General features: G+C 31.1%; 1 pseudogene; it reads right to left on the minus strand.

Moving 5' to 3' along the window:
• Positions 1-8,996: 8,996 nt before the first annotated feature.
• On the minus strand, positions 8,997-11,874 carry LOC114750642 (vacuolar protein sorting-associated protein 22 homolog 1-like; annotated as a pseudogene).
• Between the last annotated feature and the right edge of the window lie 168 nt (positions 11,875-12,042).

Consider the following 12,042-nt stretch of genomic DNA (forward strand, 5'->3'; position numbering starts at 1 on the left):
TCCCCTCTTGTGATGTGCTTAAGCTTAACCATATGCTTGTCTCTGGTTTAAGTGCTCCTGGTTGTGATATTGAAGAATCCTTGGAGCACCTATTTGTTAATTGTCCTTTCACTAGAGTTTTATGGTTTGGAAGTTTAATTGCTAGAATGGAACAAAACAATTTTCAAAGCTTTGTGGAATGGTTAAAGCAAACTCTTTAGGCTTTTGTTCGAGATAGTCACAAACATATGGCTAAGAGAATCACTTGTTTACTGAATGATTTATGGAGAAAAAGAAATTCCATCATTCATCAAGGAGGGAGAATTTCACTGCAGGATATGCTTAAAGAAACCAATGGTTGTATCACCTTATACGAACTAGCTTTTTCTCTCTTCAAAATCTTATAATTTCCATTTCTCAGTTAGCTGATGGAGATTGTCCTTTTCCTAATTTGTTGGGTTATGATATCATTCTTCATATATACAAGAAACATAGGATATCACATTGTTAGAGTATTTATTTGCTTTTAGGAATCTTCGTTGCAAGCTTTCCTTTCGAGAAGTAAAGATTATAAGAGTCAAATACTTCTCTAGATTTGTTTTTGGGCAACACTTTTATGGCTAATGAGTTCTGAAATTTTGGAGGAAAATGAGCACCACTCTTTGACAATTAGTTGTTTCAATAGAAGCTTCATCAATCAAATTTGGAAGGATATTTACTTCTTTTTATTTTGTTTTAAGGAATGTAATTCTAGGGTAGTTTCTAATTCTTTGTTTTTAAATTTCACTTAGGATAATTGTTGTTCTATTTGTTTTGAAACTTTGTGACACTTTTTCATTTTAATGATATGTTGACTTTTTACCCAAAAAAAAAGAGTTTTTTGTTTTGTAGTGTATATAAATATAATTTTGATGTACATGTTGATGGCCCAAAATTTATAATCCACTATCTTTTGTTATGTTAGTCTTTTGGAGATAATTTACTTAATCTTTCATTCGGCCCTTTTCCTGTCTTTTTTCTTCCCTATTTGTACATGTTAGTTAGAGAACTTTTTAAGAGCTGTTTTGTTCTAAATTATGAGTAACATATGACTTTTATTTAGGGCATTAGTTACATCATTTCAATTATGTCTTTCATTAAATTTGGAAGTAATAATTAAGAAAGGTTGAAGTTTAATATTTATACTGGTATTTGTAAAAACAAATCTCAATTTGTGACCCATTAAGGAAGAATAACCATTTTCTTATATCGAAGACCTCCAAATTAGAGATATCCCATATCAATTGTGAGCTTTTCAGTAGTTAGATTAGAGATATTATAAGATAGTGTACAACCATTGAATTACTCAAAAGTAAGATAATGTGAAGTTAATTTGTAATCATTTATAAATACTATACACAAGTTAATACTATGTGGTCTTTTTTCAGTCCTGCTAATTAAAAAAAAAAAACTTCTACACTTGAGCATTTTTTAAAACTTTCTTTTTATATGCTCGTTAAAAAAGAGTATTTGAGCAATTATTAAAAGCGACAAACCAATTATTAATTGATAATATTTTTGCAAGTAAATTTAAATTTTTAACATTTATTTTTTTGGGGCAAAGTTTTAACATATTTATTAATCCAACTAATTTTAACTCTATATTTTCTAAGTGATCGCCTTGTCATGTAAGCTCTTAAATTAATTAACTAAATTAACTCTATATAGTATAGAGGTCAACCTAAGTTGTCTCTCTCTATAAGGAGCTTTGTTAAAATTTTAAAAACTTTTTTAATTAAGAAAAAAACATGATGTAGAAAAGAAAGTAGTAGAAAAGAAAATTGGTTGATTTTTGTAGGAAAATAAATTAAGAGAAATAAAAGAGAAATAACAATAATTAAAAGAAAGCAAAAGGAACAAAGACTTTACCAGAATGATGCACTTCCCAAAGACATTGATGAGTGGCTATCACGGTTCAAAAAAATGAGTAGCTTGTATAAAAGCAATTACTAATTCAAAAGAAAAAACCCTAGATAACATCTAAGTCGTGATTAATTAATTAATAATTATAACTAGAGAGCTAGCGTATAATTACCTTTCAATTAATCATTTAAAAACCACTTAGCTTGTGAATTCAATTAAACAATTATATCTTATTCTTTGAAGAGAGTTATCTATCGAAAACCTTAGAGTATGAACTACTTGTGCAAATCAAAATAGAAATCTATAAAGATAAACACTTATAGAAATATGAGGAAACTGAAAATATATTTATTGAAAACTTCAAAACATAATTGTTCAATTAAAACACAAATCAAATATCGGTCCACAAAGAAATCAAAATCCTAACCTAGGAAATTCACAAAAGCAACATACTAGTGGATTGAAATATGAAAACTAACAAACTCCCTAATATAAACAGAAACCCAAGCCACGCCATCTTGTCTTTAGGAACAAAGAGGACTAGCCACACATATGGCTAGATGACACCATAATAATAAAAAGAAGACAGTGAAACAACTAGATATAAGAGGAAGCCAAGTGTATGTTTGTGCTTATGTAGTGTAGATGGCTTCATTTTTCTCTAAAGCTCCCTTGATCTCCTTTCATAGCACTTGAACTTATCCTAGTTGGATGAGGAAACCCTTGAGACTTCTAGTTTGATCTTCTATCTTCTTTTATCTTGTAATCTTGATAGAACTTTGGATTTGATGTGATCTTTATGGTAGCCAAAGGAAAAGAGCTTTTAAATTTAAATGATATTAGATAAAAAGATAATATTTCAAATTTGAATAAAGATATGGCAGTAGGATGAATTGGGGTTAGGGTTTAAAAAGAGGATAAAAATAATAATGTGGCTATTTGGAGAATTAAATGGATAATGGAATATGAATGAAATGTTTATTCAAATTCAAAATACGACAAAAGAATTATTCAGAAAAGAAATTAATTATTCAAACTCTTTAATTTATGGTGGAAGATAAAAGATATTTTGGCTGGATATTTTGAATAATTTCTAATTAGATAATTGGAAAATTCTCTTTTAATGCCTTGTGGCTGCCACAAATATAGTTTCCATGGGGTCCATATTCTGCTTGATAGGATATTCCCTGGAATCAAAACAAAGATACCTTTCAAAAGAGAAATTATAGAAATATAATAAAAAATACACTTTTAAGTAATTAATTTATCTAATTTTCTTAATTCAAAATATGAGTATCTTCTGCATTTTAAACCCTTTAAACATTTTAAAATCCCTTAATTATATATAAAAATATATTACAAAATAGGGATATATCAAAGTCCCCCACAATGAAGCCTTTGCACTCCTAAGCAAAGCAATAAAATATGAAATTATTTAAATCAACTAAGCAGGTAGAAAGTCAGACAATATTCGAGCACAAAAGCAATAATCTGATCGATTATATCCATTAGATTAGTAAGAGTCATAGGATAAATTAATGCAAATTGATTAAATTGATATTTAGTTAAATTAATGGGAACAAAGCATGAGAGAACACTTAGAATATGTCTGCATCACTCATCTCTCCCATATGGGGTATTTGTTTCACTCGGTTCACTTGTTTAGCCACCCTACCATAAGCTTGTAGTTGTCCTAATTTACCGCCACCAGTTACATGTGCATTCAGAAATCAAGAGGTCTTTATGGCTTGTAATGTTGGAAATAGGTCATATGGAATGGAATACGATGAACAGTAAGTAATATGCATGTAGAAGAAAATAGATGACATCTTTATGTTATATGTATAGTGTATAGAAAATGAATATGTTGTTAATTATAAGAAATAAAGAGGTATTTCCTTCCTCTCTTTTTTTGCTAATTTTTTTTGGAGCATTATATTTTTTTTCTTTTTATCCATTTTTCTTTTTCTTTTTTGCTCTTTCTCGCTCTCTCTTTTGTTTTTTCCTTTTTTTTTGTTTGTACCTCATAATATATAAGAGCAATAGCAACAATAAAAAAAAATAATGCACTTTAGTGAATTGCATAAAAAGATGTCACGAGAATGAGTTATATACAAACATATAGACTTACTATAAGATAGAATTTAAGAAAAGCATTGGGCTCAAAGGGGGTAACTATGGATAACATATAAATTTGGCTTGCATTTGAGATAAAAGTGTTTAGAATATGAAAGCCTCAATCATTTTAAAGAATTACACATGAATTAGGCAGCTATAAAAAGAATTAAGACAAGTCCTGAAGAATAAACTAAAACAAATGAAAACACACAAGAAAGAAAAAATTAGGCTCAAAATACCTTCCAATAAGGGTTTATTACTCATGAAGTAATTCACAGTAATAAACTGAATAGCATATTAATCACAAGACATTAATTCCCCTATTTCAATTATTGACCTTAAGAATAATAATTAATCAAATTATTACAGCTAACAATGAATATGTAGGATTTCTTACTTGCATAAAGTATAATAAATACTACTATTTTTTTTCCTACTAAAATTGTCTCTCCCTCCACACTTATCCTAAGCAATAAGGCTCAAAATATATTAAAAATAGATAAGAAAAAGAAAGAGACAACCTAGTGCATTTATGCCACTTGAGTGTCTCGAAGTTGAAATTCTCATCTATGATGAGAAACATGCTTTTACTCAAGTAGATCCTCTTTTTATAGCCCTCTCTAGTAGTTTGGGGTGGTGGCTCAGAGTCAATTTGTGGAGATGCTAAAATGTAGTAAATAGAGTAAGCACCATAGAAGTCTCCCAAGTGAAGTCCCTGCAAAGAATTCAACAAATCCAAAGCAATGCCTTTTCCAACACCAAGTAAAGGGCTAGAACAAAATATTTAAACCCATGAAAAGAATTTAAGCATTCTATGTTATTTATCAAAGTTAAAGATGTGAGATGTTTATAATAAGATAAGCAAAGATAATTCTCTCATCCAATAAAATCAATAAGACTCCCTTCAGTAAGAGCCTTGGGTTCCAAAGATGTAATTATATCAATAATAGGCATGCTTACATCTGGTGGCAAATCACAAGAAAGAATTTGCTGGAAAGATTCATTAGCATGTGTAAATTGCTTAGGAGAAATTGTAGGATCTTCCCTTTTATGTCACTATGGTCAAGTAATTTCATAGAATGAGTAGGATTATGACCCTCAAGACTATGGGTATTCTCATCTTTATTATCAATATTAGCATTCAAATGAGGCTCAACCTTTTCAAATAATATGCTTATGACTAACAACATTACTAGTGCAAGAAACTACATCATGATCAGGAGTAGAAGCATTTTCTTTATCAAATTCACATGTGAAAATAGTTTCTTTGACTTCAGTACTATTATTATCATCTCTAGCACTAGGAAGAGAAGCATAGTTGACATTTGGATAGTCATACAAGGATGTGGAGGTAGCATGTTCACTACTAGAAGCAATAGGTATAGCGTTTTTGAACATATGAGGTGACTCAACAACTATTTCCTCATCAACCTCATCTTCACTTGCTTCAGTAATTAAAGTAATAATCCAAAAAGGATCAACTTCTTCAAGGATAGGAGATACATTACCGAAAGAAGAAGGAGATTCTTTTGGAATTTGAAGATATACTTGATTTTCCTCCTCTTTTTGCATGCGTATGTCAAAGGTAGGTGTTGGAGATGGATTTTCTTGTATAGTGTTCATGAGAAGCTCAGCCATTTTGTCTATTTCAAGTGCAAATTTATTCATTTGGTCATTTAATTTTTAGATGTCTCTCATCACCACATCCAAAGGAGATTCTTGACATGGCATACTTTCATAAGGTGGTTCATATGGGATAAAAGGAGGCTCATAATGGATCTATGTGGTAGAAAGAGTGGTTAATGATATGGTTTTTGGGCTGGTTGACTCATCCGAATGGTGTATTGGTAGTTGTCTATAGCGGCTATCCCAAAAATCTCCCAAGCTTTGCCAATAGTTAGATTTAACAAGTCTCCTCCTACTCCATCATCTATTATTTTTCGGTCTTGCTCTTTCAATCCCTTATAAAAGTATATTACAAGTTGTTCCTCAGGGATTTGGTGATATGGATACTTATCCAAAAGACCTTGGAATTAGTTCCAATATTCAAAAAATGGTTCATGATTATTTTGTGAAATAGAAGAAATCAGCAACCATGCTTGAGCCCTTAAAGTGCTATAATCTGTGAAAGAATAAGAGGGCACAGTTAGATGATAATTAAAGTGGTAATTGTTATTATATCAGGCCATGAAAGTATAATTAATTATGTTGAATATACCTAATCCTTAGTAGCTAATGTTCAGGATAAAAAGAGGGGGGAAATGAAAAACAATTAAGACAAACCAAAAATGTTATGAAAACATTTGAATTTGGCAAGTTTCAATCAGACCTAATAGCTAAAGCTATTAAAAATGCTTAGAGCATAAAAAACATGCAATATAAATATTTCTGAATTTTTCTGAGCACGTTCGAAGATAGTTCCAGTAAACAGTAAGCATAACTTGAAAATTATCAAACCGAAAACACTAAGACTCTACTACACATTAAGAAGAGGAAAGAAAACAAGACACACATGCAGATGTAGATAAGAAATATCAAGTTTCACAATTAAAAAAGAGTCAAAAGAAACTTGGCTCCCCGGCAGTAGTGCCAAAATTTGATTGTCCTGTCGTGTAAGCTCTCAAATTAATTAACTAAATTAACCCTATATAGTATAGAGATCAACCTAAGTCATCTCTCTCTATGAGGAGCTTTGTTAAAATTTTGAAAACCTTTTTAATTGAGAAAAAATGTGATGTAGAGAAGAAAGTAGTAGGAAAGAAAATTGATTGATTTTTGTAGGAAAATAAATTAAGAAAAATAAAAGGAAATAACAATAATTAAAAGAAAGCAAAAGGAACAAAGACTTTATCAAAATGGTGCACTTCCGAAGGACATTGATGAGTGGCTATCACGATTAAAAAAGATGAGAAGTTTATATAAAAGCAATTACTAAGTCAAAAGAAAAAACCCTAAATAACATCTAACTTGTGATTAATTAATTAATAATTATACTTAGAAAGCTAGCATATAATCACCTTTCAATTATTTATTTAAAAACCACTTAACTTGTGAATTCAATTAAACAATTATATCTTCTTCCTTGAAGAGAGTTGTCTATAAAAAACCCTAGAGCATGAATTACTTGAGTAAATCAAAATAGAAATCTATAAAGATAAACACTTATAGAAATATAAGGAAACTGAAAATATATTTATTGAAAACTTCAAAACATAATTGTTCCACTAAAACATAGATCAACTATCAGTCCACAAAGAAATCAAAATCCTAACCTAGGAAATTCATAAAAGCAACGTACTAGTGGATTGAAATATGAAAACTAACAATTTCCTAATATAAACATAAATTCAAGTCACGCTATCTTGTCCTTGGGAAAAAAGAGAACTAGCCACACATATGGCTAGATAACACCATAATGATAAAAAGAAAATAATAAAAAGAAGACAGTAAAACAACCAAACACAAGAGGCAGCCAAATATATGCTTGTGCTTGTGTAGTGTAGATGGCTTCATTTTTCTCTAAGGCTTCCTTAATCTCCTTTTATAGCGCTTGAACTTATCCTAGTTGGATGAGGAAATCCTTAAGACTTCTAGTTTGATCTTTTATCTTCTTTTATCTTATAATCTTGATAGAACTTTGGATTTGAATTCTCTGAGTTGATATGATCTTTATGGCAGCCAAAGGAAAAAAGCTTTTGAATTTAAATAATATTAGATAAAAGGATAATATTTCAAATTTGAATAAAGATATGGTGGTAAGATGAATTAGGGTTAGGGTTTAGAAAGAGGATAAAAATGATAATGTGACTATTTGGAGAATTAAATGAATAATGGAATATGAATAAAATATTTATTCAAATTCACAATATGATAAAAGAATTATTCATAAAAGAAATTAATTATTCAAACTCTTTAATTTGTGGTGAAAAATAAGAGATATTTTAGCTGAACATTTTAAATAATTTCCAATTAGATAATTAGAAACTTCTCTTTTAACGCCACGTGACTATCACAAATATAGTTTTCATAGGGTCCATGTTTTGCTTAACAGAATATTTTCCGGAATCAAAACAAAGATACCTTTCAAAAGAGAAATTATAAAAATATAATAAAAATACACTTTTAAGCAATTAATTTACATAATTTTCTTAATTCAAAATATAAGTATCTTCTGCATTTTAAACCTTTAAACATTATAAAATCCTTTAGTTATATATAAAAATATATTATAAAATAGGGATATATTACTAAGCTTGAAAATTAGTTATTCGCCTTTATAAAAAAAACCAAAAGAAGTATACATGAGTCATGGTATCTTTTAAGCTACAAATTCTGTCACTTGACTCTTTCTTTTTTAAACACGCAAATAATATCGATGTTGATGATAGCTTGCTTATTCTCCCAAATGGATTATGTCAGTCAAAATAAATTTTTTTTTTTTTTGTCTTCCGTCATTTTTATTAAGTTTAACCTACTTTTTGCCGCTATATTGAGTTTTGATTTTTATCCAGTCTTTGCTGATAGGTCATGTTAGTCAGCTGTCCATGTCAACCTATTTTACGATGTTATCACTAAATAAACGAAGATAATACCATTAAGCTCTTATACAGGTCCCTATGAACCATAGGGACCAACATTACAAATACATAAAGTACAGTACAGAAAACAATGAAAACTCATCAAAAGTATAACAACATGTTGTGGGTTTAACCCTAACTAATTAATTTTCTTTATCGATATAAATTACTAGTTAAATAGCTCTTATGCTTAGCACAAGCTGACTTGCCTAAGAGGCAAACAATACGTCGACCTATACTAGTTAATTATATATATTGAATATTGATATTGTAGTATCGTATTCCTATCATATCATGTCCTGTAGTTATGTCAGTGCTCGTTAGTTCCAAGCAATTGGGAAAGGAGTACAAGGGGCCTTGAGATGAGATCAACAAGCATCCAAGTATTAAAATCGGAGGTTCAAACCTCGTGTGCGATTCTTTAAATTAAAGAAACATATACTTTTTGAGACCCCAGTATACTATTTACATATATCAGCAGATTTGCAGAAAACAAATCACACATTTCAGGACAAAGAAAAAGGAGAAAACAGGAGTAACAAACTAAGTGCACAATGCGATTCCAGGTCCTTAATAATCTTCAACAGATGCTCTTCTGATGAGCCTAATGTTAGGAATCAGCGGTCATTAGAGAAGAAATGGGTGATACACAGGGAAACCAGTACCTGCGTTTACCGTCTCTATGACCATCATCAATCATTGCAAGTCCTTCCTGCATCAATAAAAAGTATTTCTTTACCATTCCATGAACTTGGGTTGGTTGATGCATGTTTTAATAAGTTACGAAGAAGGAAAGAAGCTGACAAAATAAAATTGGTTAGAAAACTTACTTTAAGTAAGGTCTCAAGGGCATCGATAGTGCGACCTGGAGTCCAAGATAGCCGTCTCCCCACTTCCTCAACAGTCACAAAACCTTGAGCCTGAAGTGCAGAAGAATCCATGGAAATGTTAGAAGACAACAAATCTTTCTGAATTAGCAAACCGATTGCACAAGGAGGCTTTTGCTACACTTGGTAAGTGATCATTCTAAGTTTGTTCATGCTTTCCACATTCAGATATGAATTTTACATAATTTTAATCGAGCCAGTTCAGTGACATCATTTGGTAATCATGCTCCAGAGCACCACTAAGAATATTTCTCAAGAGATCGCTGGCAATATATTGGAATTGAACTTTACATCATAAAAATTTAGCACCAATATGACTTGTATCAAAGTTGTCATGATAGGTCAGACATAACCATTGAAGAGTTAGGAATTTTCCTTCATTTCTTACATCAAAACTTCAGACTTCATTAAGATTATTTACAAGAAGGTTGGTCATGGATAAATTCCTGATACTGTCCTTTTTTTGGCTGCTAAGAGAATCCTCAACAAGTTAGGTCTGAACCTTTATTTGGTGATGCTTTTCCAAGTTAATTTAAGAAATCAGATTTAACCTCTTTAAGATATTTATCCTATGGACACATTGGGTTTTACCAAGCATGTTCAAGAAAATTCATGACAACAGCAGGTCAAAAAGTCCATAACTCAGAAGAAAACAGTTCTAACCTGAGCAAGTTCTAGAATTTCATTGTGGTCTTTGTTTAGCTCAGTGGGAACTGAACGAACAAGTTTTTTCTTCCCAACAGAAATAACTTCAAAACCACTACCCAGCACCTGAAGTTCATGTAACAAAAGTCAAACATCTGCCTACAAGGATCGATGCAATGAAAAATAAACCACATAGGATAAGTAAAGAAGGCACAGAGTTAGGGTCCTAATGTGACAACTAATCGATTCTTGGTTGGATGTACAAATCAATGAATTACTAAGAGAACATCAAGTTTTTAGTCTCATGCAACTCTTCTGTTTTCCTTTATTTCTTTTCCTTTAGGATAAAAGAAGCCCATAAAGAGATGAGAAAGCACTAGAAGGCTAAGACAAGCTTCTATCAAAGAAAAAGAAAAAAACAGCAGCTAAAATTTAGAAAAAAAAACAAATCTTTTGAATCATGCTAGATTTATTCTTCTTTTCAATAGTCACTATCATAGAAGTTGAATTTTGGAGTTTGATCAACATAAAAGGGCTCTGGTAGCCTGACAGAACCATATATATCAGTTCCCATTCTAAGTGTAGGTAACGAGGACATTAGAGGAAATTTATATTATAATAATTTTTTAGATGTGAATAAAGAGATTAAGTAGTGGTTAGTGACTTGATATCAACCACAGAACAGGTTAGGAGGATTAGAACAGAAAAGGCTCAAAGGAAGCTTACAGCCCTACGCTATGACTGGATACAAGTTCAACACAAGAAAAATCATGTAACCAAAGTCTTAATTACTGTATCAACTTTAGATTCATAACTCCAATAATTATACTCAAATTTATGGGCAAGCTGAAATATAAGACCTTCAGCTTACTGATAGCACGCAGACAATCATCCTCAGAAACAGATCCACGATCACTTTTTCGTCGCTGACAAAGTAAACGACAGAGTTCTTGCAGGTTGATCAGTCCTCCATTGTGGGCTCTAGTGGCCAGGCAGATATCCACTATTTGAACTCCTGATAAGCCAAGCAGTTTATCTTAGTAAAGATGTTATTAAATGACAGAATCTAAGTTTGATAGATTAATAACAAAATGACAAATATTTATACAAAATGAAAACAATAAACAGCTTTATAATTATAGGAAATTAGATTATATCATAATGTGAAAAGATTTACTGATGATATAGACAAAACATAATTGAGATTACTTAATTTAGTGGATAGTTGGTATGTGCAGTGTAACATTGAAAGCTCATAGTCGGGGATTTATCCAATGGTCTCCTGCCACTATATGCTAGCACACGGTTCTTAAACACTGAAAATATTCTTTACATCTCACTCTTTCCCCGCAAGCAGCTCTGGAAATATGAAGATTCATTGCTATGTTTGCTACCCAAGGTGTCTGAATTGGCCCAGTTATGTTTCTTTACCAAATAAGTTTAGCTAGTAATCGAATTTATATTTTGTTCTATGATATTCAACATACCCTCCTATAAGTTGCAAATTATCAGAAATAGCCTGTGAAGATTACTACAGAAAAGAATGAGTATATACACAGGAGAAGTATTTGGTGGAAAGGAACCAAGACTAAGAATTTTTTACCAAGTTCATAATAGAAGTCGCCAATTCCCAGTAGCTCTGCCAGAAACCTTTATTTGAAGCTAAGGGATCTACTCCAACTTTAGCACACATCTCATGAAATTGTGATCTGAACGCAGGGTTCTTGCGGATGTCACTCTGAACAAGTAATTTAATATTATTGTGACTTATTCAATAATACATTATAGAGGATTTCACAGCGAGGCTGCATTACAAGGCCATGGCATGAGGTATAAACAGCACAAGTCATTAGTTAATCATTCCCTTGAAGCTCCAAGATGTCTAAACCAGTTAAGCTTTCAGGAAAGTAGAAAACTTTAAAGCTGAAGATTCA

This window comes from Neltuma alba, unplaced genomic scaffold (genome assembly GCF_004799145.2).
Source record: "Neltuma alba isolate B1F8T4 unplaced genomic scaffold, ASM479914v2 tig00006594_pilon, whole genome shotgun sequence".
Lineage (NCBI taxonomy): Eukaryota > Viridiplantae > Streptophyta > Magnoliopsida > Fabales > Fabaceae > Neltuma > Neltuma alba.